Source organism: Aulostomus chinensis, chromosome 13 (assembly GCF_037954235.1).
Source record: "Aulostomus chinensis isolate RoL2024-O1b breed Wild chromosome 13, RoL_Achi_v1.0, whole genome shotgun sequence".
Classification (NCBI taxonomy): domain Eukaryota; kingdom Metazoa; phylum Chordata; class Actinopteri; order Syngnathiformes; family Aulostomidae; genus Aulostomus; species Aulostomus chinensis.
Window position 1 is genome coordinate 27,179,590 of NC_141332.1, and position 26,101 is coordinate 27,205,690.

The 26,101-nt window shown below is 48.9% G+C and overlaps 1 long non-coding RNA gene across 3 annotated transcripts; it reads left to right on the forward strand.

The window, feature by feature from the left end:
* Positions 1–396: 396 nt before the first annotated feature.
* LOC147251580 (uncharacterized) lies at positions 397–11,917 on the forward strand. Of its 3 annotated transcripts, none has more exons than XR_015119089.1 (4): positions 397–697; positions 1,804–1,923; positions 3,355–3,487; positions 11,602–11,917. It is a non-coding gene; the product is annotated as an uncharacterized LOC147251580 (long non-coding RNA). The 3 variants fall into 3 exon arrangements; XR_015119088.1 differs by lacking the exon at positions 397–697 and adding an exon at positions 1,180–1,506; XR_015119087.1 differs by lacking the exons at positions 397–697; positions 1,804–1,923 and adding exons at positions 1,934–2,347; positions 2,470–3,231.
* Positions 11,918–26,101: the final 14,184 nt, after the last annotated feature.

The window sequence follows — 26,101 nt, forward strand, 5'->3', positions numbered from 1 at the left end:
AGAGGATTCTCACGCTGCCCTCCAGCTGAGCAGAGAAAACAGTGATGCAATGGAACCAAACTCCATTCAGAAAACTAGCATTTTAAGGGCTGCGTGCCATCATGTGGCACAGAGATGTGTTGAAGTAGCCGATCTCATGCTAACCCAGAGTGAAAACTCACGGCTTGATCAAGCTAAGTTCTGACAGGCTGCTTCCTGTTACCTCCATGACAGGTGGAGTGTCTGGAGCCCAGCGCAGCAAACGTCAGAACCAACACCCAAACTAAATCATCCACTGGAGGAAATGAATATTGATGTTTAATCATTAGCCTTCATGTGCAACGGGGCTAAAACAGGTTTGTGTGCATTTCTGCTCGGCTGCAGTTGGACAAACTCCATCGCCCTCAGCAGGAGAATCTGAAACAATGTGAGAGAAGTACAGCCGCGAACGCGCCGCCATCAGCTTTTGTCGGAAGTTTCAGATCTGAAGATGAAAGTCCCGAGTCAGCAGGAGCGGGGACCGCTCCGTCAAAGGCCCGCCGATCATCGGCTACGAGCAGCAGCCGCATTCAGTTTATTCTATCTCCTCACGCGCTTTTTCCCTCCCTTTGAGTGCATTCGCCACTCGGCAAGAGGACCGAGGAAGCGATGGCGTGTCTGTGTCCAACTTAATAAGACGGCCTCAGTGTGGTTGGACTCCACTGGAGCTTCTGGGCCGGTAAGAAGCAGAGATCTGAGAGGACGAGGGAGACAGACAATCGGGGGGGCATTAATGCTGATGCCAGCAGGTTGAAAAATGATTATCTTGCCGTCTGGTGGTGATGGTGTGTGAGGAGACCTGACAGCCGCCAGCGGCTCCGCTCATTAATAACCAGGAATAACTGAGAGTGTTTGGAGCGGAATGTTGTCAAACCTGACGTGACCTTTACCGTCCCACCGCCGGCCGAGCAGCAGACTCCACACTTGTCACTCGATTCAATATTTCATCTTCTGCTCTGAAGCAAACTTTAGTTTGCGCTTTTAGCACAGCAGGTCTAAAAAGTGTACACATCATAATACTGCGTATGATAATACTTCATTTGATCCAACAAATATCATTCCGATGAACGTTTAATGAATCACCAGCCAAGAGGGTTATTAGTCTCTGGTGTTTGCTGCATGCGAACGGCTTTTATTACAGTTGTTTTCATAATCGTCAGATCTGCTGGTGTTTTAACGAGCTCCTCATCCCCGTTTATCCTTATTAAATCAGAACAATCCTCATTAATGCAGCGTTTTTATGTTATTTGATACATATATATTATTCAGTAGTATCTCTTCTTTAGAAATGTCCCATCAAATTAATAAGAAAAATCCCCGTGGCAGTTTTAATCCGGTGTCTCTTCATCCGTCTTTCATCTCTCGATTCAACTTCCAAAAACTCAGACAATTTTAACGCCAACACTCCAGCCTTTTCTCTTCCTGTAAAAACAATTTGATCACGGATGACTCCCCCTGCGCTGGTGGCGCGTGCTAATTCAGCATCCAGTGAGATTTACTCACGTTTTTCAACGGTTAACCGTTAGCTAGTTGCTAGCTTTTAACTGCAATTCAGACATCATTCGCTAACGGCCATAGTGTTTATAATTTTGTAACACAATTTAACTTTTACAACTGAGGAACATGAAGCATTTTCACTTCATGACATCGTACAGAAATTTCATGATTAAATCACCATCATTTCCTAGCTCGCCATTAGCTAGCTAGCCATTAGCCACTACTCACAGTCGACACTTTCACACATGTTCTGGACACTCAGTTTCCTCCCGTGTTTTCTCGTGACAGGACACAACAGAGAGCAACACTGACCGAGTGTTGGAGCCACGATTTTCCCAGTTCGACCCAACAGAACCACCAGTTAAACAACACACAAACTGGGAGTAACACAGCGACACACCACGCCAGGTCAGTCCTCATGAGGTTACTGGTCTCCTCAACTGATGTCACACAAAACTGTGACATTGTCCTCGAATGTGACACCTTGTCTTCCCATTATTTCACATCCTAAAATATTCATAGTGTTATGCTGTGAAGTACTGCAGTACAATAAATATTACTGTCAATCTCGTGAAATGGTGGGTTAGTGACGTCCCTGATTGCGAACTGGGAGCGCCGATGGAGAAACAGTCCTTTCCCCCACAGCCACTTCATCAGTTTAATTACTTCCACGAAGAATTCATCAACCCTTTTGCCTTGGTTTTAATTAAAATCTTACCTTCCACATGTTGCTGCGGCTAATCTGGCCCCGCTAATCTAAAATGTATTGCTTCATTTCTGGGAGTTTGTCTGTGTCCAGAGGAAAGCTGACGCTAATCTTCCGGCTGTAAAGGTCTGTGTAACCTCCACGGCACAATTTCACAAACCACCGCTCTGTTTGTTCTGTTCGCAGAAATAAAGAAAATTACAGAAACGCATGCGGACGTCTTGACCTTTCCTTCTGCTTAATTACAGCTTCTCATTTCGTTTTCTTTCCTCGGAGCTTTGGCTTCGTCCTGCTGCACCTCCTCTGCGCCGACAGCAGGACAGTCACGTCAAGACTCGCCGAAGAAAGATCACCAACTTTTGTTTCGGCATCCTTTTGTGGCCTCGGAGCCCGAGTCTGGCTGGCGGAGATTCTCTAAGCATGTGGGAGGTACCTGATGGTGCAGTTCCTCCCCCCTCTGTTCTGGGGGGCGCTGCAGCCACTTAGATTTGTCCTGCTGGTCCTGGGAACTGAACCTGACAGTTAAATTTTATTTTTTAACACCAGACCGTTTTAATCAGTCTAACTGAGTCAAAGAAAACCAGACAAGTAGAAGCCGGTTGTGTTTCTCTCACTGACAAAACCTGAACTGGGACTTCATTCTGGAACCAGGAGACGATCGCGCTGGCGGCAGGTTTTCGCTCCTGGTCAAACGGATTCGTGTCCATCAGGTCGGTGTGAACCAGTTCCACCTGAAGTGAAGCTGCTGGATCCTCGTCTCCGGGCTGCTGGAGGATCCAACTTCCTGTGGGGCTCATAAACTTGTTTACCGCTTTTCCCTGCACACGAGCAGGAAGGCTGGAGGTTTACCTGACATGTCGTCACCCGCGTTTGTGTGTTTCATGTATCTTCAGGGAATAAACTCTTCATCTCACTGCCTTGATTCCGTGTCTTTGTACACTGTCCTGCACACTCCAATCAAAGTGGGATTTTAATTACTTTCCTCTACTTCAGTTCTCGTCCCCGTGGGTGTGTGTATCGCCTCCTCCTGTTTAATATTGCCGCTCTTTCCTCTTTTATCAAGTTTTCACCGGCTCTGTGTTGTGCCTTTACTTTAAATTAAATTCTGTTTGTTGTTTATTTCTTTGTAACAGCGAATCAAAGACAAGGAACCGCAGATCCCAGCTCCTCCGGGCTTCAACAGGTGAGGGCCAGGAGGCGAGGAGGGGAACAACAGGTGAGGCGGGACCCCCCGGAGCTCCCCGCCACCGCCGCCGCTGTGAACAGGTAGCGGTTATTAATCGCATCTTCTTTCATGTTCTCAGATATTTGTTTACTGTTCTCTCAGTCACGAACCAGAACCACTTTGACTCTGACAGTAAAGCTGTTATGAAATTTGTTGGAGGGAAAGAGGCGAGATGTGTCACACACACAAAAACACACAAACACACACACTGAAGCTGCTGCATAACGAGCACCAAGAGGTCAAAGGTCAAAAAGCGTGCGACCGTATTTCCTAAACTTCCTCCTCCTCCTGTCCTCCCCCGGCTTCTACTCCTCCTCCTACCTTCCTTCTCTTTTCCCCTTCCTGTCACACTCACATGTCCTCTCCCCTCCCCTCCGTCTCCCCCTCTCTCTCTGTCCCTTCCTCATTTCTGTATCAGTTCACTCTGCTGCTCTTCATCCTCTTGGCTCCTCTGTTTTTACTCCTCTTCTTGTCTCTGCTGCGTTCCCTCTCGTTACATCTGTTCCCCAAGCTTGTGTTTGTTTGCTTTTGTTTCTTCTTCTCTTCACTCCATCCCTCCTTCCCTCTCTCCCTCTGCTTCTGAATCCTTCTCTATTCTCCTTTTCCTCCTTTATTCCTCCTCCCCGTGGCCTCATCTCTCTGGTGCTTTCAGCTCTCTTTCCTTCTCACATCCTCTTTCCTCGTTTTCCTCCTTTGCTTCTTCATTCTTTCATCGTGTATTTGCCCTTCCCTCCTCCTTTCTCTCCTCTTATCCTCCTCCCTCCCTTCTCCATGTCTCCCGGGACGAGCGCGTGTTCTGCAGTTATCTGGCGCCCCATCTTCCATCATCATCATCATCACCTCAGTGTGCAGGCTTCCATTAGGAAAACTCATATGCAACAATATGCAGATTCCTCCATTTGCACGGATCATAAACTCCTGCATGCCCGCTGCTACATCATCATCGCCATCATCATCGCCGCCACCATCGGCTGCTGCTGCTGGCGGCGGTGGGCGGCGAGCTGAGCATCACAGGAAGTAAATTCACACAGCAAGACTGTCATTTGTTTTCACCCGCGGTCTGAGAGTCAGTGAAGGCACCACACGAGTCTTTGAGAAGCGTGGCAACATCAGCGCCACCATGGCAGCATCACGTGACCAATATTAAAAAACACCTCATGGCCGTGTTAATTGTCCACTTTTCTCTTGACGGATGCCAAATATATGTCAGGACGTCACCATCGGAGTCTTTGCACCGCCAGGATTAATGACTCATCGTGCACTCGAGGACGCCAACTTATGCTCCTCGCCGTCCGCCAGATGATGCGCTGCAGCATCTGTAAAATTAACGGTGGCTACAGTTTGGAGCGTCGCACCATGGCGGTGAAATGACTCGTGACTGTCAGACTTTGTTCTGATTGCAGCTGAAAAGTGTGGAGGGTGCACGGTTAAATCAGCAGCCATTAACAGGGAGCTAAACGTCGCTGGGCGCCATGCACACCCAACGCTATTGGCTCGTGTCCCTCCCTTACTTCCTGTTCCCTGGACGCCCGGTCAGAAATCCAAGAAATTCATTCCATGAACGTTGCAAACACCAGAAAAGAAGACCAGGATTCATCAGTTCCTCCACGAGCCGCCTCCTGATGGCGGAGCAGGAGTTTGCGTGTCCCCATGATCCTCGGAGCTCAGTTGTCCCTCGGGGGATCTGTGTGTGTGTGTGTGTGTGTGTGTGTGTGTGTGTGTGTGTGTGGTGGTGGGGGTGCCAGAGCTTGGTCCACATTGCCAGCAGTAAGTCGGACTCGTTCCCAGTGAGGGTTGGACTCCGCCGGGGCTGCCCTTTGCCACCGATTCTGTTCTTTTATGGACACAGCCGGGTCGGTGAGGGGATCTGGTTTGGTGGCTGCAGGATCGGGTCTCTCTTTTTGCGGACTATGTGGTCCTGCTGGCTTCATCAGGCCGTGACCTTCCGCTATCGCCGGATCGGTTTGCAGCCTAGTATGAAGTGGCCGGAATGAGAATCAGCACCTCCAGGTCCGAGTCCAAGGGTGGAGTGCCATATCCGGGTCGGGGATGAGGCCCTGCCCCAGGTGGAGGAGTTCCAGTATCTTGGGATCTTCGTGTGAGGGAGAGGCGGATCGTGAGATCGACAGGCGGATTGGTGCGGCGAGCTGAGTCAAAAGGCAAAGCTCTCCATTTATTGGTCGATCTGGTCAGGATGCCTCCCAGGAGGCGTCAGGACGCGTCCAAGCAGTAGGAGGCCTCGGGGAAGACACAGGACAGTAGGAGACACCGTGCCGCTGAGCTGGCCTGAGCGCCTCGGGATCCCTGTGAGGAGCTGGACGAAGAGGGAAGTCTGGGTCTCTCCGCTTAGGCTGCTGCCCCTCTGACCCCACCCCTGATAAGCAGAAGGAGATGGATGGATGGAGGATTTATTGGCTTCACCCTGAACCATGTTTGGCCTGTTTGACCTCTGACCTAGTGTGCGTGACCTTTAGGACACATAGATGAAGACAGAACATTCATAACAGATCGATCTGGCGTACTGGGAGCTTAAACAGATCAATGATGCGGGCATGTGGATGAAACTGTCCAGTCTGAGTCCAGCTGAGGGGAAACTGGTGTTGGGTGGTCTGGACTTGCCCCCCCCTTTGACCTCACAGCTGTGGTGACAAACACATGACGGAACGTTTCAGCGATGCAACACAGACACTCACTGGGCTCTGATTCCATCATTTGAGTCCAGACAAGCTTCCTCTTGTTTGTCATCAGCAAACCTGATGGTCCCAGTAGCTTCCTGTTCTGTGGGCGGCCGCCGCCGCCGCCGCCGCCGCCGCTTGCAAACATCAACACTACTTACAAATAAATGAAGTGAATATCCACTCGCATCCTCACAGTTAGTCATTGTCGTGGGATTAATTGATCCAAAATTAACAAGCACTGACACTCCCACATTACCAATGACACAGCACATTCTTAATAAGTCATTTCCTTGCCGATGCTAATCAGACCAAATGTGGCGAGGAATATTTGGGCTGTGAGAAGTTAAGCTGCTGTGTACCGACAGTCTTATTTGAAAGCAGCAGGCAGATGATGGACCTCCTGCAGGAGCGTCAGTGGTGACGGACGTCCACCACGTTTGTGGCGTTTTAAATCAAACGAGTTGATCAAACGACGCTGAAATGACAGCATCAAGGTGTCGGTTTGTTCTCTGTACAGAAGCTCCTGATTCTCTGTGTCTTTAAATTCCGACCATGAAAGGCAGACGTTCAACCATGCTGTGACTTATGCTTTCATGTGTATCGTGTACACTGAAACAACCCCCTGCTCTCCTTACAAAGCATGAAGGCACTGATATGACAGCTCTTCCTCCTCACTGACCTGTTGATCACAATAGCTGGTTTCCATGGTAGCAGACCCTCGCCGCCATTGCGCAGCAGCTCTCGAGCTACAGAGGCAGAGCCGCTTCAGCGGGAGTGCCCAGGCTGGGAGCAGCTCGGCTGGCTGAGGCTGCACCGCGGTGCTGGAGGAGCCTGGAGCTCCGTTGGCCGGCAAGTGTTGAAACCGAACTTTTGAAGCTGTTTCAGTTTGTGTGAACCAGCGTCAACAGGCTGCTGCCAGGAAAGATGAAGCTTCTCAGTCCGAAGCACGAATGTCACCGTCCGGTGTAGTGAACTGTTTCTCAACTGAGCTCTGCTGAGAGCACAAAGGCCCAGAACCCCAGCAGGCTGCTGCTCCTCTCAGGGAGCCAGAGTTCATTAGCTGCCATGCTAAAGGCTGCCTAGTTGAAGAGTCTGAAGTTGAACTCGTGCCAAATGTAACTAATCTAAGTTGGATTCAATAATTATCGACGTGGACAAAGAAGACAAGATGTTTTATTCCAGCTTCTGACTCCTCTGATCCGATTACGTGACCCTCAGCATCACTGACTCCTCCTCCGTGGAAGCTTCATCTTTCTCTCCCTTGTTTCCTTGCTTGTTTCCTCTGCCCTCCAGCAGCAGCAGCATCTGGTGAGCTGTGGTGGTCTGCATCACCCCCCCCCACCACCACCACCACCACTCCACCCCCCGTCTTCATCGATTTCCATGGAACAGATTCCTGCTCAACACTTCCCTCCTTGTATGATGAGAGCTCTCCTCCGCCCGCTGAGGCCGGCTGTGGCCTGCGGCGCTCGTCAGACGGAGCAGACAATGACTCGCCTCAAAGCTGCGGCAGATGTCCAAGTGATTGCTGCAGACACCGCCTTTCTTCAAGAGCCAATAGCCGCTTTCACCCATTGGAGGAAAATTATGAGGAAAAAGGGAAAGCAAAAAGCACCCTTCGTCTCTGAGTTCAAGTGGCAGTTTGCACATCCAAGCAGTTGAAGATGAGAGTGTCTTTGTGCTGCAGATGCGTTGGAGCGAAGCGAGGCCTCAGGTCAGCTGGTCGGTGGAGCGAGAGTTCATTCAGATGAGGAGGTTCAGTCTGATGACATTAGTTGTTACTCCAGCACCGATGTCATACGCGCCCCTGGGTACATGAATGCAGGCAGAGACTGAGCTGCGCTAACACTTCCCACCCACTACCGTTCATTGTGCTAAGCTAACTTGCGTGGCTCTCACCCCCCTGGGCTCTGCCTTCTTGTGTCTGGGAGCATGAGCTACGATGCCGGCCATGTCTTTACGTCACATTCAGACATCTGAGATAACAAGGCCTCGGGTTCTGAGTCCTCCCCGTTCCACTTCCAGTCCTTTAGACCCCTAAATATTGTAATGACAAAAGAGTAAAGAAGAAAAGTGGCAGCCACAGCAGGAAACAGCTCGGAGTTCACGAGGTGAATGAAATAGTTAACAGGATAACTAAAAGCAAGCGCTGTGCAGAGAGGAGCATCTGATGACGATGATGAAGGTCATCAGGAGGGAAAACGTTAACTCTCAGCTGCGGAACTTCCCTCTAATACGCGTTGGGACTCGAACGTGTGTCAGCTCCGGGAAACCCACTCAGCATCTTCGGATTAAAGCGATGTGATTGCAGACCCACCGAGGTTCGCCGAACCTTTATTACTTTCCCCGGTGTGAGCTTCTTGTCAGAACTGCTTAGCTTCCACTCCTACCTCCGTCGCTGCTGGAGCGCCTGAATAATTCATGCTAGCTGCGTTATTTATGTATCGGCTTATTCGTGAAGGCACAGTGTGTGTGTGTGTGTGCGCGCGCGCGCCATGTCGCCGCCGCCATCGCCACCATAGACGTAAATGAAGACATCCGCCGAGGAAAGTGGATCATTTCACAGAGAGAATGTGAGCGAGACAGAGGAAGGCTTGTTCTGACTTTGTCGTCCTCTTTGACTGACTGGATGTCACGTCATGGGAGCCTGAGGCCAGGGCTTCCCTCCGCCGCCATCACTAATCTCATTTACGGCCTCGTCCTCTGACAGCAGCCAGAGACAGACGGAGAGTAATCTGGAAAAAATGAGGCGAGTGGAGGAGTCACGGAGGAGTGAGGAGATAAGTGTGAAGTCAGGAAGGCGACAGCCGATAGCGGCTGCTCAGATAACGGCGCCATCGCGGAGCTGATCAGCAGCCGCGGCGGTGCTGATAGAACGATCCGAGAGTGTTAATCCGCCAGTTCAACTGACCCGATCCAGTTCAGCTCGTAATCTCCACGCAGATACATCAGATACCACCAGGAAATATTTCAGGCATCATCAAACCGTCCATTCTTACACACACACATGCGACAAATATCGTGAGAGATTCATTCAGTCATAAAATCTGTTTTTTAAAGATAAGTGAGATTATTTAAAATTGATCTTCACTTGAAAAAAAAAAGAGGAAAAAGAGCAGTGAAGTTGGACACCAGAAGCCTGGCAGGAAAGTTTGTTTGTGTTCAGTTTAAATCAGAATTGAAGAGGCCAAGTTGTCAACATCACACCTAGTTTGGCGTCACTGGAGGGTCAGGACCTCGGGCCAGAGCTCCGCCTCCTCGCTCTGACTCCAGTGACCACCTCAGTCATTCTGTCACTGAACACGTCAGCCCCGCCGCCGCCTAACATCAGGATTTGCCTTTCCTTTCGCTGACCGTCGGTTGTTCAAGTCAAGCAAAGAGGTCTTGAGAAGGAAACCGTCTGAGTGCTCGCGCTTTAACGGGGGGCAGCAGGTCAGACAGGAAGTGGAGAGTCCTTTGAAATGTTTTCAGATGTCGCAGGCGATGGCGTGACCTGAAGACTCCTGTCGGCTGCTGAGTGTGTGTGTGTGTGTGTGTGTGTGTGTGTGTGTGTGGATGGGGGTGAACACACCCCAGACCAAGGACCTAAGTGGGTGAAGTGGCCCTGTAAGGACCCGTGGCAGCCATGTTGGGAGTGTGTGTCGTTAACCTCACCGTACCTGTGAGGGATTTACCAGCTCCTCTCTCGTAAAGACGCATATGGAAGGACATCAGCAACCAAAAGATTGCGTTCAGTCACCGTTTAATTCCCTCAGAAGCAAACATCCGTCTTCTCACTCTGAGCCTCGAGATCAGCTTAAAGATAAGATAAACCTTTAGTCGTCCCTCAGTGGGGAAACTGGCAAAAAACACCTGTAGCAGGTGAGCGGAGAGATGGAGGTGGTGGTTTTCAGGTTTCTGGTCCCAGGGAGTCGTCTCTCCAGAGGTTGAGTCAGATCCGATCGCTGCTCTCAATACGCCGGCTCCTCGCTGCAGGGGAAACCGACGGTGTGACGGATGGAATTAACCACAGGGAATCTCCCCGGAAAACACGGGGCTAAATGATGCCTCTGTCATCGGTGACAGAAGATGATTATACGGAGGACTGAGGGGAGTCCGACAGCTGAGAGGAGGCGGGAACGTGGGAGGATGCAGCAACAAGCAGGAGCGCTGCACAGACGCTGGCTCTACCCACCGTCTCTGTGTCCTGGTTCCCTGGAATGTAGCGCCGGACACTGGTGGTTTCCCCTGCAACTGTCCAGCTCCCAATGCTGGGAAACCTGCCGAACGCTGATGGAGAAAAGTCGGGTCTGAGGATTCTGTCCATCGCCCAGCAGCTCCGCTCCTCGGGGAGCAGAAGGACCCCATGACAGCATGTTAGCGCAATGATGTCATGTGACCTTTGACCACCAGGATGTTGCCGCTCCATCCTGGTGGATGTTCCTCCTGTCTGTTAGAACATCGGAAGATTAGATTCAGATCAGTGTCTCTTCTTCCTCCTGTACTAATATCAGGAAGTGACACGGACGCCCCAGGTCACATGACAAGGAAGCAACAAAAAAACAATGTTAATTTATAGAAATGATGATAGTCGATCAATTTAAAATGAATATTCTGAAGGCAGTAAAGAATACAGGTTAACAAGAAGCACCTAGAGGTGCGTGTGTGTGAGTGTGTGTGTGTGTGTGTGTGTGTGTGTGTGTGTGTGCGCTCGCCTGTGTGTGTGTGTACAGCATCCATCTCTCATCATTCATGAATAAATTAAGAGAAAGTTGGAGGCAGCAACAGTCGGGGTTTTCTGACGCCGGTGGAAACCTCTCTGTTTTTGTCTCCACTGAATCGTCGTCTTCTTCTTGGTTGTTGGACAGCTGACCTCGCAGCGTCTTCATCGCCATGTCGACTGACTGCTCCTGGATGGCGGAAGCTGCCCACGGCTGACCTAAATCTTTGATGGCACCCTGAGGCCCCGTAAGCAGAGACAATAACCCAGAGACGAGCCTTTGCTGCTGCTCACATGAAAAAAACATGGCGCTGGAGCAGCCCCGGCGGGCGATTCGTCCATATGTATGAATGTGTTTATGACACTGCTGCCTTATTGGCCGGCTTGTTTTCTTTCCTTGAAAAATGAATTTATGTGTGTGGACTGCCGCTGATGCGCTTCGCTGGCATCTGCTTGTGATGTGAAATCTGAGCAGCCTGGAGGCAGCGTGCTGGTGTGTCGGGGTCTCAGCAGACGCCAGAGATCGGCGCTCTCCGACGCCAAACATGAGGACGTGGGGGGGGGGGGGCGTGGAAGAATCATGCAGGAAGAGTTCAGTTAGCAGGAGACACGAAGCCCAGCAGATTCCCAGTCAGGAGGCCAGGTTACTTCAGCGTCTCTGCACCTGGAGGACTCGTGCAGAGGTCAGAGGTCATCGCCTCTGAGAATCTCCCTCAAATGACTACAATTAGCAGAAACTTCCACTTGAAGTGGTTTTTTTCTTTCTTTTTGTTTACAGGTGAACCAGGACAGCCCAGCCTACAGCTCCACCATGGAGGAAAACAGTGAGTTCCCTTCAGCCGGTCCAAGACCTCGACCTGAACCAGGACTGATGGGGGTGGGGGGTAATTAGTAATCCAACAGGAAGTTAGCATGTCAGGAATGAGGTATTTTAGTCGTCCAGCAGGAAGTGGTCATCCAGGGTTCCTTCCACCGAGGCCAGGCACTGAGTCTGGCTGCCATCTTGAAGCATGGCAGAGAACCAGAACAGAACCACACCTGAGGGCTTGAACCTCGTGTGTTTTACTCCTCAACAACATTTGTCAAATAAAAAAATGACCAAACAAACACTTTGTGTTTGGTAATTTACCGTTTTGGGGTCTCTGGTGGGTGTGAGGTCGCTCCTCTGTCCTGCAGCAGGACAGAAACCCACCAGAATGATCTGAATGTCGCCTCTCCCTCCAGAAACGTAACAAACCAAACGCTAATTACAATTTCACAAAAACAATTCCAGGAAAACCTGTTGGGAAATTAATGTAATAATTATAAACAGAGTGTTACCATGTTTCCCTGCCAACACAAAGGTCTTTATCCCCTAAAATACAGTAGATTATGATTTTATTATAAAATTAGAATCTATTAAAATTGTGTCTCATTTTACTAAACATCATTAAAAATTGCTTCTTGATTCCAAAGTCCACATTTGACTGAAGAGAAGAACAATAAAATTACATCCAGATATTCCTCTGCTCTCGCAGCAGCAGAGGGTTGATTGTTTACACTATTACTATTATTATCATTGTCATCATTATCATTGTCGTCTTCATCATTGTCGTCATTATCATTGTCGTCATTATCATTGTCGTCTTCATCATTGTCGTCATTATCATTGTCGTCATTATCATTGTCATCATTATCATTGTCGTCATTATCATTGTCGTCATTATCATTGTCGTCATTATCATTGTCGTCATCATCATTGTTGTCATTATCATTGTCGTCTTCATCATTGTCGTCATTATCATTGTCGTCTTCATCATTGTCGTCATCATCATTGTCATCATTATCATTGTCGTCATTATCATTGTCGTCATTATCATTGTCGTCATCATCATTGTTGTCATTATCATTGTCGTCTTCATCATTGTCGTCATTATCATTGTCGTCTTCATCATTGTCGTCATCATCATTGTCATCATTATCATTGTCGTCATTATCATTGTCGTCATTATCATTGTCGTCATCATCATTGTTGTCATTATCATTGTCGTCTTCATCATTGTTGTCATTATCATTGTTGTCATTATCATTGTCGTCTTCATCATTGTTGTCATTATCATTGTCGTCTTCATCATTGTCGTCATTATCATTGTCATCATTATCATTGTCATCATTATCATTGTCGTCATTATCATTGTTGTCATTATCATTGTCGTCATTATCATTGTCGTCATTATCATTGTCGTCTTCATCATTGTTGTCATTATCATTGTCGTCATCATCATTGTTGTCATTATCATTGTCGTCTTCATCATTGTTGTCATTATCATTGTTGTCATTATCATTGTCGTCTTCATCATTGTTGTCATTATCATTGTCGTCTTCATCATTGTCGTCATTATCATTGTCATCATTATCATTGTCATCATTATCATTGTCGTCATTATCATTGTTGTCATTATCATTGTCGTCATTATCATTGTCGTCATTATCATTGTCGTCTTCATCATTGTCGTCATTATCATTGTCGTCATCATCATTGTTGTCATTATCATTGTCGTCTTCATCATTGTTGTCATTATCATTGTCGTCTTCATCATTGTTGTCATTATCATTGTCGTCATTATCATTGTCGTCATTATCATTGTCGTCATTATCATTGTCGTCATTATCATTGTCGTCATTATCATTGTTGTCATTATCATTGTCGTCATTGTCATTGTCATCATTATCATTGTTGTCATTATCATTGTCGTCATTATCATTGTCATCATTATCATTGTCGTCATTATCATTGTCATCATTATCATTGTCGTCATTATCATTGTCATCATTATCATTGTCGTCATTATCATTGTCGTCTTCATCATTGTCGTCTTCATCATTGTTGTCATTATCATTGTCGTCTTCATCATTGTTGTCATTATCATTGTCGTCATTATCATTGTCGTCTTCATCATTGTCGTCATTATCATTGTCGTCTTCATCATTGTCGTCATTATCATTGTCGTCTTCATCATTGTTGTCATTATCATTGTCGTCTTCATCATTGTTGTCATTATCATTGTCGTCATTATCATTGTCGTCTTCATCATTGTCGTCATTATCATTGTCGTCTTCATCATTGTCGTCATTATCATTGTCGTCTTCATCATTGTTGTCATTATCATTGTCGTCTTCATCATTGTTGTCATCATTATTGTTGTCATCATTGTTGTCATCATCATCATTGCTGTTATTGTTGTTGTCATCATTATCATTGTCGTTGTTGTTGTCATCATCATTGTCGTTGTTGTTGTCATCATCATTGTCGTTGTTGTTGTCATCATTATCATTGTCGTCGTCATTGTTGTTGTCATCTTTATCATTGTTGTCATTGTTGTCATCATTATTGTTGTCATCATTGTTGTGTTGTTGTTTCTGTGGAACAGTTCTCCTTGTGTTTACTGAGGTCACGTTCAAGCAGGTCCAGATCGTCGTGGTTTTCTCCACCCGACTCTGATGTTCATCTGAATGTGGATTTAGACTCCAACTTGACGTCTTGATCGGTGTTATGTTCGGTCCGGCTGCTGGGATTCAGAGTTCCTTCGTCTCGCCGTGGTCACACGTGACGTCAGGATTTGATGAGATTTGATGTCTGTCATCAATACTGAAGGAGGAAGTTTCCTGCTCACAGTTGTTCTTCAACCAGCACGCGCCTCCCTGCAACGTCAACATCCCAGCAGGGTTTTGTTGCCGTTGTGATTCACTGTGCTGCCGTCATTTCAGTCATTAAGACGTTGCGTCCGTGGTGTGGGAGGAAGTTCAGGCATATTAGTAACTTTGAAAACAATAAATCTGAACGTGAAGTATTTTCCACACCTCCAGGACTGTTCATGTCCTAAATTATGGAACCGACTCTCCTTTTCTGGTTGCTGGCATTTTGAATTTGGAACTAATTTCTAACATGGTGAATCCAGGCTGTTCATGGGGTTCCTACGGTCCCGGCCTTGTGTGCCGTGCTGGGAGCGTCGAATGTGAGTTTGAGAGGTGAGAGCGATGCTCAGGAAGAGTCCAGAAGCAGAGGAATATTAGCAGATGAGAGGTGGAGAGAGGAGCTTTGTTTTCTCTCATTATTCGTAGGCGTATCAGCTTCCTAACACAGCACATCCACACTGCCAAGCCTTTTCTGGAGGCAGAGGCTAAGTAAGCACGCCGCTGCTGCCAGCAGTTTGTTGGCAAACGCTAACCGCCACCTGCTGCTGTCGACGTGGCGTAGCGGCGACCTGGCAGAGCATCTGGCAACAAGAGTGCCGGCTACGTCCCCCGAGGGCCCAGCTCAGTAGCCGGCAGCCAGCTCCCATCTCCGACTGTGGAGGATTTCAAGAGAGTAACACTGAGAGTAAAATAGATGCTTTTGTTTGTTTCCCTCCTTCACTGCAGGACACAACGTGGCAGAGTGACGGGACCAGAACGCGGCAGCCATCATCCTCATCGCTAACATCCAATAAACGGAAGTACAGAGATCGACCACTGATGTTCTAGAATATCACTTAGAATTGTTGAGCTTCAGCGGTTCAGCACAACAAAACTACACCAGTCAGGTAGCAGCAGAACTCCACTCATTTTAAAAGTTGTCTGCTTGTCGTTCTGTGCTGACACGGCAGTTCTGCGTCATAGTTGCAACATGGCTGCAGGAATTTGATCCATTTTTTCAGATTAACTCACGAAATTTGAAAGTGCTTGAGATGCCAAATTTGTTCACAATAATCCAAAATGCAAAGGAGCAACCCCACCGGCTGAGGTGGGGTGAACGTGGAGATACCAACTTCCTGCTGGACTACAAACATACCTCATCCCTGTGGACTACAAACATACCTCATCCCTGTGGACTACAAACATACCTCATCCCTGTGGACTACAAACATACCTCATCCCTGTGGACTACAAACATACCTCATCCCTGTGGACTACAAACATACCTCATCCCTGTGGACTACAAACATACCTCATCCCTGTGGACTACAAACATACCTCATCCCTGTGGACTACAAACATACCTCATCCCTGTGGACTACAAACGCGCTCTGTTCACATCAATGAATTCATGTAACATCCCAATCAAACTAAAACCTGGTTCTCCCTAATCTGGGTCGGTTCTGTGGACAAGCCGCTCATCCCCGAAGTTCCTGCTGCTTCTGGTCCTCACGTGTTCGGTAGCTCCCGCCGGCGCCGCTGCCAAGGAAGAAAACAGCAAAATGTGTGAGTCGACATCAACCGCGCTCATGCGCTGCTCGCATTCAAACACAACACGTGAGCGGTCTGATGTGTTGACCTTTGACTCCTTCTGAGTGTTTCCACTCCTACACCCTCTCTCCATCCATCCTCCCACTCCTCACGCTCCCCTCCATCACCCAGCCCAGCCCACAGCCCGTAATCGAGCTGCTTCGCCACACTGATCCCAGGCCAGCGGCGGACAGAGGGCAGAGACAGACTCAAAGTCTGTGACCGCCGCAGCTGCACTGTCACACACGCTGAGTAAAATTATTAAAATGACCAGCGAGTCATTTTATGACCACCAACGCACGAATCGAAACACAGATAGGTCCACCGTTCTGGTCCAGCGTGAGCGAGACCTGCCCTGGTGGTCCTGGTCCTGCGTGAGCGAGACCTGCCCTGCCCTGGTGGTCCTGGTCCTGCGTGAGCGAGACCTGCCCTGGTGGTCCTGGTCCAGCGTGAGCGAGACCTGCCCACTGGTGGTTCTGGTCCAGCGTGAGCGGCTCAGGCTAGGTGATGGGCTCAAGTGTGGATCTGATCAGCTGGACGTGCTTATTCTGAGGTTTCTGAGCAAAATTATAGAGAGGATGTTGCTGATGTGACGGAGCTGTGTGTTTTTGTGTGTGTGTTTGTGTGTGTGTGTTTTTTTCCTGGTCACTGCAAACAGGAACGGCTAATTCAGAATGATTTATGGAACAATACGCCAGAATGTAAACAAATAGAAGCTAAATTCAGAACTCCTATTGACCCCCGACGGCAATGGACAAAAGAAAAATTGAGAAAATGACAAAATTTAAAAAATTCCAGGCCACCTGAGGTCATCACAGTTGAGTTTTATCAAGATGGAGGAGCAGCACAGCGGTGTGTGTTTGTGTGAACATGCAGCAGGTTCAGCGGCGCCTGTGGCGGCTGAAGTCTCTGCTGATCCCAGAGGTTTTAAATAACGCTACTTAGAGCGATGACTCCTGTCAGGAGGAACTCCAGGAGAGACAAACAACGAGGCTCCGCTGGAGGGAAGAAAAACCATAAAACAGAAACCAGGCCTGCCGGCTTCCTTCCATCCAAAGAAACGCATTCCTCATCTATAAAGCAAGAAAATCAACAAGAGGTTTTAAAAGTGAAGCCTGGATGAAGTCAAGCGTGGTGGCATCAGGCGAGGGAGGCGGTTTGCTCCTGTGACAACAGCGATGATGAGGACGCCGGACGCCCTGACGTCCACTTGTCAATTCACACGTAGGTGTCTCACGCGCCGAAAACATCCCCAAACGAACTAGGATGGTGACAGAAGAAGAGACGCATTTGTTGCGGTCAAATATGCAACATTCAGAACCCGTTTGATAGGTTCAGTCTGTCTGAAACGCAGCAGGATCGGCACCAGATGGAACTTTGAAGGTAAAACCTGAGAAACTCACAATAAAAAATAAAAACTTTAAAAAAAGAATTTCACTATGAAGGTGAAGTCAGAGCAGGAAGTGTTGCCTCATCCGTCTGATATGCAGTAACGGCGCCCGCTAACGAGGCTTCCAGGCCAAACTGTTAGCAGTTAGCTCAAAGCTAACAGAGCAGACCTGAGACCTCCGCGCGCTCCGTCTCCTCTGCTTGAGAACTTCTATTTCAGACTAAAGAAGCTTTGTTCCAATCTGGTCACATGACCTCCCCTCACCTTGAACCTGTTCGGCCCACATCCACCGGCAGAGAGAGCACACGGATGAGTCCTGGAGAGAGGCCGGCCCACGCACAGGTCACATGACTCGCTGCAACCTTTCAGCAGCCTACACTGCACTTAATTAGCGAGTTTCCTCCATGTGAGACAAAACTTTCTGCCTTCAGGAGAACCAAAGTTTGAAAACTTCTGGTTTTATTAAAAAAACTGTCAAGAGGAATTTTACCCATTTACATCTGGAGGAAACCTGAACGCAGGCTTTGAGAAAGGGTTACTGAAGGGCTGCGTTCAGGTTGCGGCTCCGCCAGAATTCAGAACAAGGAGCTTCTCCCTCCGACGAGGCTACGCTGATAGCAGCTCGCGAACACGGCGAGTTCAACACGCAATTAGAGGATAACCTGATGAACCTCGCTGGCTTTGGCTCCAGCAGGTCCATGAAGTTCAGACTTTTCTTGAGCTTCCTCCAACTTCACATGCATTCTCACACCGTGAGCCGGTGCCGCATGGCTAACACCCTTTACTTGACCCATCGGGAGGTTTTTGGGGGCCTGAACTTCTTCTTGTGCATGTAATCAACCAAACAGCAGCAAACTCACAACAGTTTTCAAAAGTGGTCAACTGAGTTAAAGATCCGGTGGTAGGAAGCGTGCGCGCCAATAGGAACGTGCGTACAAACGTTAAATGTTCTGAACACATTTAAACCAGGAGAAGAAGAAGAAGCAGAGGGATGAAGCGAGGAGCAGCAGAGAGCTAATGAAGTCAGATCAAAGCTGGCAGCTCCTAACGAGATGTTTTCCTGTCCTCATTACGTCAAAGCCACTCGCTCCGTTTGGATGAAAGCTAATCTGACCTCAGAGAGCATCACTTCCTGTTCCAGTGATATCCTCCCACAGAGGAGCCACGCCCACCTCCCCCTGTAGCTGACAGCAGGCAGCGTCACACATCATCCCTCAGGCCTCAGGTCACATGATCCGGCCTCCGGTTCATGTCGCAGAGGAATAATGCATTAATGATGGCTGCACTCCATTTAGCTGCGTCCCAGGGCCTCTCTTAGCATTTCCATCAAGCTAACACGACTCAAACGGCGTCTAGATTCCGTTGTTTCACAAACCCGCCGAGCCGTTGACATGAAGCGGACTGATTGGCTGTGAATTATTATTATTAACTCAGATGGATTCAGACGTCAAGTGACTGCCGCCAGTTTGATCTCATCGGGCGTTTGTTATCCCGCTGGAGTCTAACAAAGTAAAAGTAGAGTCCAGTAAGGACAGAATCATTGGTTGGGGAGTAAATTATCATCACAATCAATCATTACACACCTGGGTTTAGCCCCGCCCACAAAAGGTATGACTGGCTTACAGAGGATACGAGCCCCATGTAAAAACCGTTCACCAGTCCAGCCTTTCAGCATCAGATTCTCTGACATTCGTACGCTGAATAAGCAAGAATAATGGCTGCATTCCATTCAGGTGGCACGGCCTTGGTGTCTGCTCACAGCACGATTAATGGAGCAGAGCCCTGATTAATGTTGTTTACTGCGTCTCCAGGGAAACAGCCACTCAGGTGCCGGCGAGCAGTTTTCTCGTCAACGTTTGTGAAGTTGTGGCATGTCTCTTCTCGTCTCCTCTCGCATCTCGTGTGGCGCGGCGTCCAACTGTAAGGAGTCGTTATGGGCCATCTGAGGATGTTTATTAATGACCCAGGCATGGCTGGAGGTGGCTGCCATGCCATTAATGCGATTCGCTGGCACACGGCGGAGCGTGGCAGCACACAAAGAGAGACGGGAGGCAGAGGACAAGGTGCCTGGTGGACATCCATATTAATGGCGAGCTCAGCCTGTGTTCTGCTGCCATGAGCCGCAGCTGAAGTCCAGACAGAGCAGCCTGATCCCTCAGGACGCGCTCCTTTATCTTCATACCAGCACATCCGACCCGACCCGGACTGTCACCACACGTCTCCAAAGATGTCCTGAGAATGTCTTCTAATGTCTCCAGAAGTTCTGCAGGCAAAGTTTGACTTTCAAAGTAAAAGCTTCACCCAGGTGTGGCGTCAAAGGGGGAAGTTTGAGTCAAGCAGGCAAACAAAGAGTGTGACCAGGCTAAAAACCAAGATGGTGACTGAAGTCACAGGGTCAACACGCCGTCACCCCTCCAACACACACACACACAGAACTGCCAGATTCCCATGAAAACGTGATTTCTTAAAAAAAAAAAAAAAGACCCACAGAAGCCTTTTGTGATTGGTGGTTGTCATGGTGACAGTGGTAAAGGGAGGAGACGAGCAGCAGCTTCCTGTTTGGTTAAAGCACGAACGCGTCTGGGTTCTCGTTTGTTTTTAAAACAGATGAAACCTCGTGAACGCGTCCGTGGTCAAACAGCAGGAAGCAGTTACTTCATTGTGAGGTGGCGAGCAACACGAGCACAAGCAAGATGAAGAGGTGTTGTATCTGCTGGTTGACCGGGTCCTCGGTGGCGGCGGCGATGGAAGACGGTGTCTTTTGTTTGTTGTCCCCGAGGTGGAGACGTATCACCAGAGCTGCTGCTGCTGCTGCAATAAGAGAAGGAAACACTTGGAGACGTGGGACACTTCGACTCAAAACGTTCACATTTTTGTGAAGTCAAAGAAATGTTTTTTTTACAATAAATGATTCATGGGGTCTCCTGTGCAGCCTCACACGCCGAATGTGAACCAGTGTTTCTGTCTGACATACATAGAAGACCTCAGAGGTCAGAGGTCACAGGGTCCAAGGGTAGAGAACGTCTGCTGCTCCGTGACCAGAGTGACTCACACACACAGGTCTTTGTCTCCACATGAATGTGCTGATTGATATTCAGCACTGAAGGTTAAAAACATGTTGACGTCTGATTGTTCTCGGTCTGATAAAGAGACCAGAGTGGCGAGAGAAAAGCTTCAAGGCCTCGCCGTGATTTCCTTTTGCTGCCACGTGATTGTGATGGTGAGGAGGCAGCGAGGTGGTGGCGGCTTTATTGTCACCTTGACGGTGGCGAGTTCAACAGATCAGAAAAAGAAAGAAAAAAAAGCATCTGAGTGGGAGGAAGATGCTGATGGAGATTAAGAACTGTGGTGGACTGAGAAGAGGTTAGTGCTCATGAAAGACAATCATCAGCCTGAGGAGACGGGTCTATAGGGGACAGACAGGTCTCTACAGGGGACCGAAAGGTGTCTATAGGGGACAGACAGGTCTCTATAGGGGACAGACAGGTCTCTACAGGGGACAGGTGTCTATAGGTGACAGACAGGTCTCTACAGGGGACAGAAAGGTGTCTATAGGGGACAGACAGGTCTCTATAGGGGACAGACAGGTCTCTACAGGGGACAGGTGTCTATAGGTGACAGACAGGTCTCTACAGGGGACAGAAAGGTGTCTATAGGGGACAGACAGGTCTCTACGCACCGGCACGGGTGCGGTGTAATGGGGTTTCTAGACTGTGTAAACAGGTCGAGTCGTTCAACGTCAGATTTGTGTTGTGTGAATGGGGTTTGCAGGCGTCGGCGTGAGTTTACCAGCTGGTTTTAGTGTCTGTGGTGAGGAGAGGAGGCTGTGGGCCGACCTGGCAGCTCCACACCGAGAGGCTTTATGAGCAATAAGGGGGAAGTTGCGGTCTTATTAAAACAGCTGGAGACTCCAAACGCTGCAGGAGGAGTGATGAAACGCTGCAGGAGGAGGCAGCCCGCGAGGTCACAGCTCCTCTCCCTAAATATTTAATTGGTATTTTCTGGCTGTTCTTCTTCTCGGGCTCCTGCCTGATATTTAAGACAGAAAACGCTCCACTTTGGCGGCTGCTGCCCAAGATGCTGCCGCGTCCCGCCGCTCGGTGAGCGAGACGCTCGATACTTCACTTGTTTTATTAAACACGGCTTCAAACATCTGGTAAAATGATACAAGATCAGCTCAACAACACCTCTCAGTGCTGCAGACACACACACACACCAACACAACTGTCTCTCTACACAACTAAAGACAGGTTCTCTCAGCCGGGTGACCATCAGGTGGGCTGCAGGAGCACGTCAGCTGTTCTTCAGAAGTTCTAGTGGTGGTCTTAGAGCTCAGGAGGGGGTCCGGCCTGTCAGGCCCATCAGGGGGCGTCAGAGGCTGGACTTCCAGGAGCCACCAGGTGTTAGCAAGAAGAACGCAGGAGAGACGGAGGAATTTCTCGGACACATCGGAGGTGAAATGACTCCTCCCCCCTCCTGCTTTCAGCTTCTATTATTAAGCCGTTGAGGAGCGGGGGGGGGGGGCTGATCTCCACCTTGCCACCACCAGTGTGTGTGTGTGTGTGTGTGTGTGTGTGTGTTCATCATGAAGGAACGTTCGGCCCTCACCAACATGCGTCATAATCTCTGTCTGAGAGAAGGAAATCCATGCCATTGATCAGCAGGATGAGAGCAGCTGCAGCTGTCAGTCTCGTTGATTGATGGACCTGTCAACCAGTGGAGGTAAAGGTTAGGATGGGCGGGGCCAGGGAGGCGAGACTCCCCGTCTGGCTGATCGATCAGATGTCCACCAACATCAGCGGCGCCCTCCGTCTTCTGTCATCATTTCACAGTTTCTGCAGATTTCTACATATCAGCCGTCGTTTACAGGGAACGGAGAGAAGCTTTTTAATCCAGATGTCAACTCGCCAACATGGGCGCCACTGTCGCCTAAACAGCACATCACAACAGTGGGTTGTTTCAGATGAGCGAACATGTCCGCCTCTGGTCTCTTATTTAGCGCTGCAGCTAGTTGTGATGTCATCACTCAAGCTGTATCCTTCAGTGATCCTGAACATCCTGACGAGCATGCGTGTTGTCGTGGTTGTTTTGTTTTGATGCTGCCGTGATCCCTGCGGCGCCACGACTGCAGCCGCTTCAGCAGCTACACCCCAGCCTACAGGGTGCAGTTTTTGAGTGAAAAGATTTACAGCGTCGATGACCCACGTCTTCATTATCCAGCCGTAGGGTCAGTAGTTCGCAACCAATAAGAACAAAGTAACTCGTCTACAGTGGCGCCGGCTGTGACCAGCTGGTGCATTCGGGTGAACCAACTCGCTCGTGCTCATCCTTCTCGTTTATACGAGCACCACACCGGACGGTCTGATGTACGGTTGTAGGTTCCACCAGACGACCTGGTAAACCGTTAGCTTCAAGCTAAAGATACGTAGCTGGCTCTTCCTGCATTTTGGAGTCACAAAGAAGAGATGAAGGAAGGAGAAACATCTTCATGAGCTCAAGACTCCGTGTAGTGAGTACTTGAAAGGCAAAATACACTTTTTGGTTGAAGTATCACTTTAAGGACGCGTTTTTACTGACTGCTGATACTTGCATCAATGGCGACAAGTCCCTCATATCTCAACACGTCCGCTGACGTCAGAGGAGGCCAGTCGCTGCTGCAGTTTCTGACGCCGACCGTTATCGGGGTACAGGCGTCACCTATTCCATCCCGTGTCTTTGCTTAAAGTCTTCAGTTAATTTAAAAGTTCTGTATTGCTGAAGTAAGGTTGTGTGTTCCTTCATTAGAGGTGTGATGCGTTTCAGCTGGCGGGGGCTAATATTAGAACTCTGCCCCGCCACTGTTGGTATCGTGATAATTTTCAGTTCTTTCCAGAAACTGCAGTTGAAGCTCCAGATGGTTTCTCTCTCTCTGCATCACCCCCCCCCCCGCCGTCTCTCTCTCTCTCCCCTTCTCTCGCTCTGTGTCTCTGCCCCCCCCATCTCTGAAGGTTGCAATTACAGAGCTAACCCAATCTGATTCATCTACTTTCTATATCCAGCTGCTGCCGCTCGCACCTCCACAAACGCTCACATTTCCTGTTTGCTGGTGAACCCCAGCGAACTCATCAGCAGATTTGAGGGTTGTGGGAAACCACAGCTTCACTTGCACAGCAAAACTCCCACCAACGTGACAAATGAGCCCAAAATGAGCTGGAAAAAGACTTGTGTTTAATAAAGGAGCGGGCGCCCTGAGCCGTCCCTCCTGGTCTGTATGTGCTGTAAGAACAGCACTGTTAGCTAATAATAACTGATGGTTCACGGCTGACGAGCGATGCTAATGGAGAGGGGGCTAATTGTAGTCGCCTGGTCACGGCTGTGAGGAATGTCTCTGGAAGGAAAATGAACTTTATTCTTAAATTACAGGCCCCTCTGTGGCCGACGCGCCTGTCCTATTATGTGCTAATTAGCAGACGCTTGGGACGCTTTAGCTAACGAGCCTGGGATAATTTTAACTCTGCACATGGCTGCGAAGAGACATGCAGCACGACTGCATACATTGGAAATATGAACATATGGCTCCGCTTACATAAAACAGATGCACACACACTCCCATACACACATTCTTATATATTCACAGGCTCCCAGCATGCACCAGCTTAGCTGCTGCTGTGCTAATTGGCTTGATGTGGCTCTGAAAATAGTATCTGTACAATCCCCTGTCTGCCTTCAGAAAAGATCATGCCCTTTCAATTCAGAGTCCCAGCAGGCTGTCAATAGGAAGTGGCTCCAAATAAAAGGGGGAGGTTTAAAGGTGCATTACGCCCTCGTCTCACCGTCCTCGTCCCCGCTGTCGAATTTGTTCCTCCTTGGCTGAGAGGATTCGCTCTCTCTCGGCGTCTGAGGTGGCGCTTCATTATGGTTCCCCAGATATTCGTGTTCCACGATGCTCTGTTCATATTTAATTACCTTATGTTCCTGAACACAGAGAAGTCTCCTGAGGTTGTTTTGTTGGTTTTTTACAAAATTTTCTTAGAGGAGAAAATCTCCGCCGATTCTCAGAGTGGCGACTGAGTGCATTCAAGACTCCACCGACCACCCGGAGACGCCACAGTTGGCCCGGCCACTCGCATCACCCTGGAGTCCGAACGAGTTGACACGGTTGCAGAAACGTTGATGTGGCAGAGCTCCTGTTGGCTCAGGCTGCATGAGGCATCATCGATTGATTGATTGATTGATTGGCTTTGAAAGAGTAGAAGAAGAGTCTTGAGGAATTATGAGATGGAAGTTTGGGAACAAGCGTGACAACGGCTGTTCCCCGTTCGTTCCCCGAAACGAAGCACAAACCACCTCAACTTTTTGGAATTCTTTGTTTTCCATCAACTTTTCTAATCTGAGGTTTCAAAGCCGTGGCTTCTCTTTTATTGTGCGTCTGGTTTCACGAGTGACGAACCTGCTGAACTGTGGGTGACAGCATTTTGCTACTTTGTGTGCCGCGTGTGAGAAGCAGTCTGGTTCTGATCAAACGTGCGTCAACACAGAACCGGGGCGGGGCTTGGTTCTGGTTCTCACCCTACCTTTAACTTCAGCAGCTACACCTGATGATGATTCGGCGCCGCGGGAGAGTCGGTACTGAGGCATGTCTGAATGTCAACGGCAGCTCTCTGACAGAGAACAGAAGGTCACCGCGTTTGATCAAAGCAGGTCAACATGTCAGCCCCCCCCCCCGCCGGCTGATTACACATACATGTCAGCTGCTTTGGTTCAACATAACGCCGCGTGTTCTTGTTGCCATTTTTTTTTCTTAAAGGGAAAAGTAACTTTGAGATCAGCTCCAGAAAAGTTCCGGCCTTGTTTGTGTCTAACAACCTCACACCTGCGGCTCCCAGCAGTTTTCACTGTGTGTCGCCATGGCGACGTGTGTTGTGGCTGTTGTGTGACCGCCTCTTCAAATGTTCCAAGTGTCTGAGGATGTCTTCAAACTTACCTCTGCTCATCAATAGACTCACATTCACGTGTTTTTATTCAATAAATGATGTGTATTTTTATCAAGTCCCTCCGTTTGTTGCCGTTCTCTTGGCAGGTCGCACTTTTGTTGACAGCCTGACTCAGAAGCTCAGACAGAGAGCAACTCTCTCCGTCGGCACCGGTTCTTCCTGACGTCCCGCCATCTTTGCAGCCCTTAAACTCTGCTGAACCCCCCAGGGGTTGTGCTGTGCGAAACAGAACCGGTTCTGGGTTTATTTCTTTCACTTTGCTGATTTTGGGTGAAGTATCACATTCGCTGTTGTACTGATGTCACACAGGACGCCGGCCATTTTAGTTTGAGCGTAAAAAAAGAAGCAACAACATCGGGTTGATGTTAAAACCCAGCGCCGCCACGCAGAGGCGGGCTGAGCGGAGTCACAGGAGACAAAATCATTAAAATGTTGCTGTTTCCTCCTGCGCTGATGAGGAGGCGCCGCGGTCGTTGTGCTGGTGGGATGAAGGACTGTCTTCCCTCTCTTCTAATGAACAAACATGTGACTTCCAGAACGGCGGCGCCGCCTCTTTCTGTTCCCACTCCCGTCTCCTCCTCTTCCACAGCCGCTTCTCTGATGTACGGTGAGCGGCTTGACAGCCTTTTGCTCATCCGAGGAAAATTCCATTACAGGCTGTTAGGACATGA